At 45.6% G+C, this 9,037-nt stretch overlaps 2 non-coding genes across 2 annotated transcripts; both read right to left on the reverse strand.

Annotated features, from left to right (window-relative positions):
* Positions 1–1,448: 1,448 nt before the first annotated feature.
* On the reverse strand, positions 1,449–1,603 carry LOC139997540 (5.8S ribosomal RNA). Its single transcript, XR_011802903.1, has one exon. It is a non-coding gene; the product is annotated as a 5.8S ribosomal RNA (ribosomal RNA).
* Positions 1,604–4,431: 2,828 nt separating this feature from the next.
* LOC139997543 (small subunit ribosomal RNA) lies at positions 4,432–6,355 on the reverse strand. Its single transcript, XR_011802906.1, has one exon. It is a non-coding gene; the product is annotated as a small subunit ribosomal RNA (ribosomal RNA).
* Between the last annotated feature and the right edge of the window lie 2,682 nt (positions 6,356–9,037).

The following is a 9,037-nucleotide window of genomic DNA, read 5'->3' on the forward strand; positions in this document are numbered from 1 at the left end:
GGAGCGCCGAAACGCCTTAAAGCAAAAAAAAATCACACGCGCGTACGTCGTACGTACGGCGCGTGTATACCTCGTCTCTAATCAAGTTTCGTTAGTCTTTCTCGAGCCTCGCCAAAGAGGATCGTTCTCTTCCTCTGCGCGATCTCTCCGTGCCAATGTCAGAGATTATTCTCTTTCGCACGACGACGAAAACGACTATTTTCGACGATCCGAACAACTTTGTAACGGACTCACATGCACATCTTAAAATCGGGTACAGAAACGTTGCGCAACACCGTGAGCTTTTCTCTTCTTCGTCACCCTTAAATATAGCCGATCGTAGACGCACGCTAGATCGTAACACACTTTTCGTTGATTTCCGACGAACGTGGCTTTGGGCCAGGCGCGCGGGCAGAGAGATACGCGACCGACGGGGAAAAATTCGTCCCGATACATGTACGCGTACTCTCCGATCTCCGCGCAACGCTGGGGATCATCTCCCTAAGTCATCAGCGTTCGAAGAAATCTCGTGTGTCCGTTCCCGGATCTACGGCTTTCTCTGGGTTCACGAAGAACAGAAAAAAGCACAGAGGATGAAAAACGCAACGACGACCCATCGATGCGACGGTCCTCGTTGTCTTCTCGTCAGTCGTCTCGCGCCTGCAGAATACATCTCTGCCGCACGAACAGACGGAGTGGGTATTCGATCCCTGGGGCTGTACGAGTAAAAACATCTTGATGAAAAGACGGTTGTGTTTCTTTAAGGCACACAGTTTTTCGTTACGCCACCAAGTTTAGGTTTAGGTTTTAATATCTTGGTTCTCTTTTCTCTCCTCTCTCGACTGACTTTGTTCAAAAATATTTTTGCTTTCTCTCAGTCTCGCCAAAAATTCATTTAAGACGACGTCGGGGGCGCGGTCATTCGTGCTTATCGAAGACTAACAAAACGTAGCAGAGGCTGATACAAAAAGAAAAAAAAAATCGGCCACGAAGAAAACTCGCTCTGTGTATCTCGATAACCGCGTCGACGACGACGGTTCTCTCCGCGCTCTTTTAATTCGTATCCTTCTTCTTGCGCTTCGTCCGACTCAGAAACGTTCGTAAAACACGAACGACGGCGGGTTGTCAAGCCAAGAAGGGACAGAGAAGAGACGGAGGTAGTTTTGCGAGTCTCCCGTGAACGCGATAGATTTTTCATATATATTTGTATCGAGAGCATGCGTACGCCGGTCTCCACACGATCCAGCGACGAACGCCGACGAACGTCCAACAATCGCTCGTACGTCGCGTACGAGCCCTCGACCGCTCTTTAATTCGTATTCTTTTGCTTGGCGCTCGTCCTCCGACTCAGAAACGTTCGTTTAAAGATAAAACGAACGACGGCGGGCTGTCGACGAGGCAAGAAAGAACAGAGAGAGACGGACCGAGAGCAACGATACGCAACGCAAGCAGTCTTAGGTTTACGTGAGCAACCCTCAGCCAGGCGTGGTCCAGGAATTGTATCCGTGGACCGCAATGTGCGTTCGAAATGTCGATGTTCATGTGTCCTGCAGTTCACACGTTGACGCGCAATTAGCTGCGTTCTTCATCGACCCACGAGCCAAGTGATCCACCGTTCAGGGTAATCGTTTATGCATGGATTTTTGTTTGTGTACTCAGGTTTTTGTACTCTTATTCTCGGTTCGAAAGAAGCCGATATCCGACAAACGTCCGACCAACGGGAATCGAACGCGCGGAAGTCGCCATATGATTGACGACACGAAAATACGTTCGAAAACGAAATCGGACGGACTGCGCGACGACACACGCAGCCCGCCGACCGGGCGTAAAGTGCATTATAATATATAACAACCAACGAGATCGAAGCTCCGTTCGTCAGGAAACGACGGGGATATAACACCCGATTCTGAATCCTCTGTACAGCACACGATCTCGCGAAGAAAGCGCACGGTGGCTAGCCCATGATATATATATATGTTCGTTCCTCTCGTCCAGTTATTCGAAGCAAACAGCCGATATGCATCTCCATCGTTCGGGTAAAAAAAATCGATGGGACGCGCACGGTCGTAGTCTTCCTCGCGCGGTCGTTTCTTCCCGATAGCCAGAAGCAGAGTTTGAAAAACTCTAGCGACGGAACGAGGCATTAGACTCTCGACAACGAGGATACAGACACGGCCGGCGGTCCCCTCTGAATCGACTTCGGTGGTTCAGGTAAAAATAAAAAAAATCGATGGGACGCGCACGGTCGTCGTTCCTCTTCCTCGCGCGCGGTCTATTCTTCCCGATAGCCAGAAGCAGAGTTTGAAAAACTCTAGCGACGGAACGAGGCATTAGACTCGCGACAACGAGGATAGAGAGACGGCCGGCGGTCCCCTCTGAATCCACTTTGGTCGCTCAGGTAAAAATAAAAAAAAATTCGAAAGGGACGCGCACGGTCGTCCTTCCTCTTCCTCGCGCGGTCGTTTCTTCCCGATAGCCAGAAGCAGAGTTTGAAAAACTCTAGCGACGGAACGAGGCATTAGACTCTCGACAACGAGGATAGAGAGACGGCCGGCGGTCCCCTCCGAACGGATGGCGACAACGACGACTAAAGCGCGAAAAATCGCGACGAAGAGGAACGCATCTCCGTTCAGGTGTATGTGTGTGCGTGCGTTTAAAAAAAATTCGATGGGACTCGCAGCCATCGGCCTCGCGCGGTCGTTTCTTCCCGATATCCAGAAGCAGAGTTTGAAAAACTCTAGCGACGGAACGAGGCATATGACTCACGACAACGAGGATATGGACAGGCGGTCCCCTCTGAACGGGTCGACGAGACGATGGTAAAAGAGACGAACCGGACGAAACTTCCGTCGATCAGGTAAAAATAAAAAAAAATTCGATGGGACGCGCACGGTCGTCGTCGTCTTCCTCGCGCGGTCGTTTCTTCCCGATAGCCAGAAGCAGAGTTTGAAAAACTCTAGCGACGGAACGAGGCATATGACTCACGACAACGAGGATAGAGAGACGGCCGGCGGTCCCCTCTGAATCGACTTCGGTGGTTCAGGTAAAAATAAAAAAAATCGATGGGACGCGCACGGTCGTCGTTCCTCTTCCTCGCGCGCGGTCTATTCTTCCCGATAGCCAGAAGCAGAGTTTGAAAAACTCTAGCGACGGAACGAGGCATTAGACTCGCGAGGATAGAGAGACGGCCGGCGGTCCCCTCTGAACCAACTTCGTCTAGTTAAGAATCGTTACTCTTTACCATCACTCGCCTTGGTATATATCTTTTCGGGCCAACATCCACGCAATGCGTTTTCGTTCTAGGTTACCCGATCCACGAGTACGAACGTACAACGTGGTTTCGTTTTGTCGAACATCGTATATCGTTCGCCGTTGAAACGAACGACAACGAAACGACATAGGAAGAACGAACGCCCTTTGGGTAGGAAGCACGTTTCGAGGAACGACGAGAGTTTGGAGAGACGCGCGAGATAGCTGGAGACGCGCAGATATAGGTATCCATGGATCTTCGAAGAGAACCTTCGAAGATATATAATTCGGTATCCTTTTTTTCTGCGGCTCGCTATTCGCGTTCTTTCGCTCTCGTCGACGACTCGTTATAGACGCTTCGTTCGATCCCAAAGAGCAGTCTTCCTTATGTCCCGTTGCTAGGAGGTGAGGCCTACGCAACGCAACTACGAAATATAGAAGAGGTGTGAGCAGTGATCTCTCCGACACGAGGCACTTTAGAGATTTTAGTTTATATATTATATTGTTCGTTCGTTGGATTTCCACGATGCAAATACGAAATACGAGATCGTGACGGCGGGTCTTTCTGTGTACGACCTCACGCAGGCGCCTCGATCGCATTTCTCATTACACGTGGTTTCCACTGTAACTTTTAGTTTTTTCGATATGTGTTCAGCTCAAGTTCCCTCACATATCGTTATTATTATTATTATTATTATTATTAATAGTAGCGGTTTCGTGTTATAGGATTCGGAGACGGCGGGTCTTTCTGTGTACGACCTCACGCAAGCGCCTCGAGAATCTTTTTAAGTTTTTCGTTTGTTATAATATTATTCGGAGACGGCGGGTCTTTCTGTGTACGACCTCACGCAGGCGCCTCGAGAATATTTTTAAGTTTTTCGTTTGTTATAATATTATTCGGAGACGGCGGGTCTTTCTGTGTACGACCTCACGCAGGCGCCTCGAATTATTCGTGTAAAAGTATATCTCTTCATCCCGATGATCGAGAGAGAGTGCCACACTCTTCGTATAGTTTCGTAACTGGAGCGTCTCTCACCTCCTTATTGTAAAATTTGGCTTTTGTCAAAGTATATAGCTTGTTAATACGTCGTATATACTTTGTGTCGATATAGGAGGAGTACGGCTCCTTACCGACGATATTATATATATTTTATTATACAGTGTTCAAGTCAAATATATTCTTTGTGTTTTTGTATTTTTCGTTAATGATCCTTCCGCAGGTTCACCTACGGAAACCTTGTTACGACTTTTACTTCCTCTAAATGATCAAGTTTGGTCATCTTCCCGGTAACATCGGCAATGCTTATCACATTGGCCGCGCACCAGTCCGAAGACCTCACTAAATCATTCAATCGGTAGTAGCGACGGGCGGTGTGTACAAAGGGCAGGGACGTAATCAACGCGAGCTTATGACTCGCGCTTACTGGGAATTCCTCGTTCATGGGGAATAATTGCAAGCCCCAATCCCTAGCACGAAGGAGGTTCAGCGGGTTACCCGGGCCTTTCGGCCAGGGAAAACACGCTGATTCCTTCAGTGTAGCGCGCGTGCGGCCCAGAACATCTAAGGGCATCACAGACCTGTTATTGCTCAATCTCGTGCGGCTAGAAGCCGCCTGTTCCTCTAAGAAGATTTGTTTGTACGTTGGTAGTAAAAACCCGCCGACCGAAGCCGGGGGCCTTCGAGATACCATAATTTACGTCTATTTAGCAGGCTAGAGTCTCGTTCGTTATCGGAATTAACCAGACAAATCGCTCCACCAACTAAGAACGGCCATGCACCACCACCCACCGAATCAAGAAAGAGCTATCAATCTGTCAATCCTTCCGGTGTCCGGGCCTGGTGAGGTTTCCCGTGTTGAGTCAAATTAAGCCGCAGGCTCCACTCCTGGTGGTGCCCTTCCGTCAATTCCTTTAAGTTTCAGCTTTGCAACCATACTTCCCCCGGAACCCAAAAGCTTTGGTTTCCCGGAAGCTGCCCGCCGAGTCATCGGAGGAACTTCGGCGGATCGCTGGCTGGCATCGTTTATGGTTAGAACTAGGGCGGTATCTGATCGCCTTCGAACCTCTAACTTTCGTTCTTGATTAATGAAAACATTTTTGGCAAATGCTTTCGCTTCTGTCCGTCTTGCGACGATCCAAGAATTTCACCTCTAACGTCGCAATACGAATGCCCCCATCTGTCCCTATTAATCATTACCTCGGGGCTCCGAAAACCAACAAAATAGAACCGAGGTCCTATTCCATTATTCCATGCACACAGTATTCAGGCGAAGGTAGCCTGCTTTAAGCACTCTAATTTGTTCAAAGTAAACGTATCGGCCCACCTCGACACTCAGTGAAGAGCACCGCGATGGGATATTAGTTGGACCGCCCCGCGAGGAGCTAAGCCCACCGATAGGACGTACCACATAATGCCAGTTAAACACCGCGAGCGGTGAACCGACACTGTGACACACAGATTCAACTACGAGCTTTTTAACCGCAACAACTTTAATATACGCTATTGGAGCTGGAATTACCGCGGCTGCTGGCACCAGACTTGCCCTCCAATTGGTCCTCGTTAAAGGATTTAAAGTGTACTCATTCCGATTACGGGGCCTCGGATGAGTCCCGTATCGTTATTTTTCGTCACTACCTCCCCGTGCCGGGAGTGGGTAATTTGCGCGCCTGCTGCCTTCCTTGGATGTGGTAGCTGTTTCTCAGGCTCCCTCTCCGGAATCGAACCCTGATTCCCCGTTACCCGTTACAACCATGGTAGGCGCAGAACCTACCATCGACAGTTGATAAGGCAGACATTTGAAAGATGCGTCGCCGGTGCTAGATGACCATGCGATCAGCACAAAGTTATTCAGAGTCACCAAAACAAACGATGGACGAACGGACGAGCCATCCGCCACCGATTGGTTTTGATCTAATAAAAGCATTCGTACCATCTCTGGTACGAATCTGTTTGCATGTATTAGCTCTAGAATTACCACAGTTATCCAAGTAAGTTTAAGTATGATCTAAGAAACCATAACTGATTTAATGAGCCATTCGCGGTTTCACCTTAATGCGGCATGTACTGAGACATGCATGGCTTAATCTTTGAGACAAGCATATGACTACTGGCAGGATCAACCAGGGAACTTTGTATTTTATATATATATATTATATATTAGAGTCAAAAGACTCTCTTTTTAAAATAGCCTCAGAGTGTCGTAGGTGGGTCCGTAACACCGTACGACGAGACTTTTCGTTCTTAGTGAACGTTCGACGACACCCTTTTAATTCCCGTTGTAACGTCGAACGCCACTACTCTCTCTCCTCTCATTTCGCCACTCTCTTTACTTTCTTTCGTTCGTTTGATTGTTTGTGTGGAATATTTTAAGATCATTCTGTTCATAGGATCATTCTGTAAGAATGGTTTGTTGGTTGAACGAATATGCCTTAGCGGTAAAAAGCACGTAAACTGCATGCTGAACGTACCGTCCTCGTAAGAAACATATTCGTTCGTTCTTTTGATATTCTCCAATCAGAAAGAACGCACTTCCTAAAAGGTAGTACGCTCCCCATTAGCCTTTCGTATGTTTAAAACGTACTGCGTACGCTATAACATAAGTTTTGGAACGGTCTCTGCCGAACCAGCATGAATTGATACTCAGTTAGTAACAAGCACACTGCCCTAACTTTTTTTAAAGTTAGTGCGAGCATACAGGATCCAGCTTCCCGACTAAGGGGAACCTTGCCACGTTATTTGGTCATTACGTCCAGGACAGCGACCCGCGGCGCAGCAGTGTAGAGAAAGAGTCGATACGAGAACGAAGGAACAGTCGAGAAATAGTAAAAAAGTTCACTAAGACTCGAGGAGCGGTGACTGAATTCTCAACCGAGGCCGTAGAATAGCCACGCGCTCGACGCTGTTCCGTCCGGACCGTCCGACTCGACGTGTCTCTTATAGATACCAAAGCGCCGGCCGGACGGTCGGCGCCGGCCGGGCCAGCGGCCGGGCGCTTACCATGTAAAACCTCCGTTAGAGCGTACCGTCGGACTTAGTCTCTGAAACGCTCGACCACTTTTTTCGAATAAACTACCCTTAGAAAACATCCTATCGTCGAGATATTTTAACGCACCGCTTATTTTAATATTTCAAACGAGTTTTTATCGAAAAATTTAATTTTTTTTTTTTTTTCAAAATCGCATCAGTAAACCACCTCTTTTAACGAATACGGACAAAAACCACGTTCTTAATCGATTAGAACACGTTGAAACAACGAGAAATATGCAAAAAAATATATACCTTGCAACGTTAATTAACGAAAAAATTAAACAAATATCGCAGTCGTGTCAGTTCGACGGACACTAATTTTTTAAAAAATTCGAAAAAAACGTTTAATCCAGTTGTATTTAATAGAGATATAACCGTTTCTGCAAAAATATTTATACCTTATAACGCTTTTTAACGAAATAACTCGAAATAAGCTTTTCGGACTTTTCCGCCGGCCGAAATTTTTCTAAGTCCCAACGTACCGTCGGACTTAGTCTCTGAAACGCTCGACCACTTTGTTCCAATAAAGTACCCTTATAAAACGTCCTATCGTCGAGATATTTTAACGCACCGCTTATTTTAATATTTTAAACGAGTTTTTATCGAAAAATTTAATTTTTTTTTTTTTTTCAAAATCGCATCAGTAAACCACCTCTTTTAACGAATACGGACAAAAACCACGTTCTTAATCGATTAGAACACGTTGAAACAACGAGAAATATGCAAAAAAATATATACCTTGCAACGTTAATTAACGAAATAATTAAACAAATATCGCAGTCGTGTCAGTTCGTCGAACACAAATTTTTTAAAAAATTCGAAAAAACGTTTAATCCAGTTGTATTTAATAGAGATATAACCGTTTCCGCAAAAATATTTATACCTTATAACGCTTTTTAACGAAATAACTCGAAATAAGTATTTCGGACTTTTCCGCCGGCCGAAATTTTTCTAAGTCCCAACGTACCGGTCCAGAATGAGACAAAGTTCCAAAGGCCCGGTCGTATCCGTCCGTTTTTTTTTAACCTTCCACGGACGAAATAAACGTTTAATCCCGACGTAAAATAAAATAATATAGCGATTTATATAAAAATATTCATACCTCATAACGCTTTTTAACGAAATAACTCGAAAAAACTTTTCGGTCGAAAATTTTTCTAAGTCCCAACGTACCGGTCGAGAATGCGACTAAGTTCCAACGTCCCGGGCGCGATCGTACTTTTTTTATATAACATTTCAGCGACGAAATAAACCCTTAATCCCGATGTAAAAGGTCCTTTTAAAGCGATTTATGCACAAATATTGCCACCTTATAACGCTTTTAAGCGAAATAATTCAAAAAAACCTTTCGAATAAAAAATTTTTTTTTAACGTTTTCGGGACGAAATAAACGTTTAATCCCGACGTAAAACTTAATAACATTCCCATTTATATAAAAATATTCGTACCTTATAACACTTTTAAGCGAAATAACTCGAAAAAACTTTTCGGTCGAAAATTTTTCTAAGTCCCTACGTACCGGTGGAGAGTATGACAAAGTCCGACGGGCCGAGTCGCGTCGGTCCACTATTTTTTTTTAACGTTTTCGGGACCAAATAAACGTTTAATCCCGACGTAAAATATAATAATATAGCGATTTATATAAAAATATTCGTACCTTATAACGCTTTTTAACGAAATAACTCGAAAAAACTTTTCGGTCGAAAATTTTTCTAAGTCCCAACGTACCCGTCCAGAATGAGACTAAGTTCCAACGTCCCGGACGCGATCATACTTTTTTTA

The sequence above is a fragment of the Bombus fervidus genome, unplaced genomic scaffold (genome assembly GCF_041682495.2).
Source record: "Bombus fervidus isolate BK054 unplaced genomic scaffold, iyBomFerv1 scaffold0105, whole genome shotgun sequence".
Taxonomy (NCBI): Eukaryota; Metazoa; Arthropoda; class Insecta; order Hymenoptera; family Apidae; genus Bombus; species Bombus fervidus.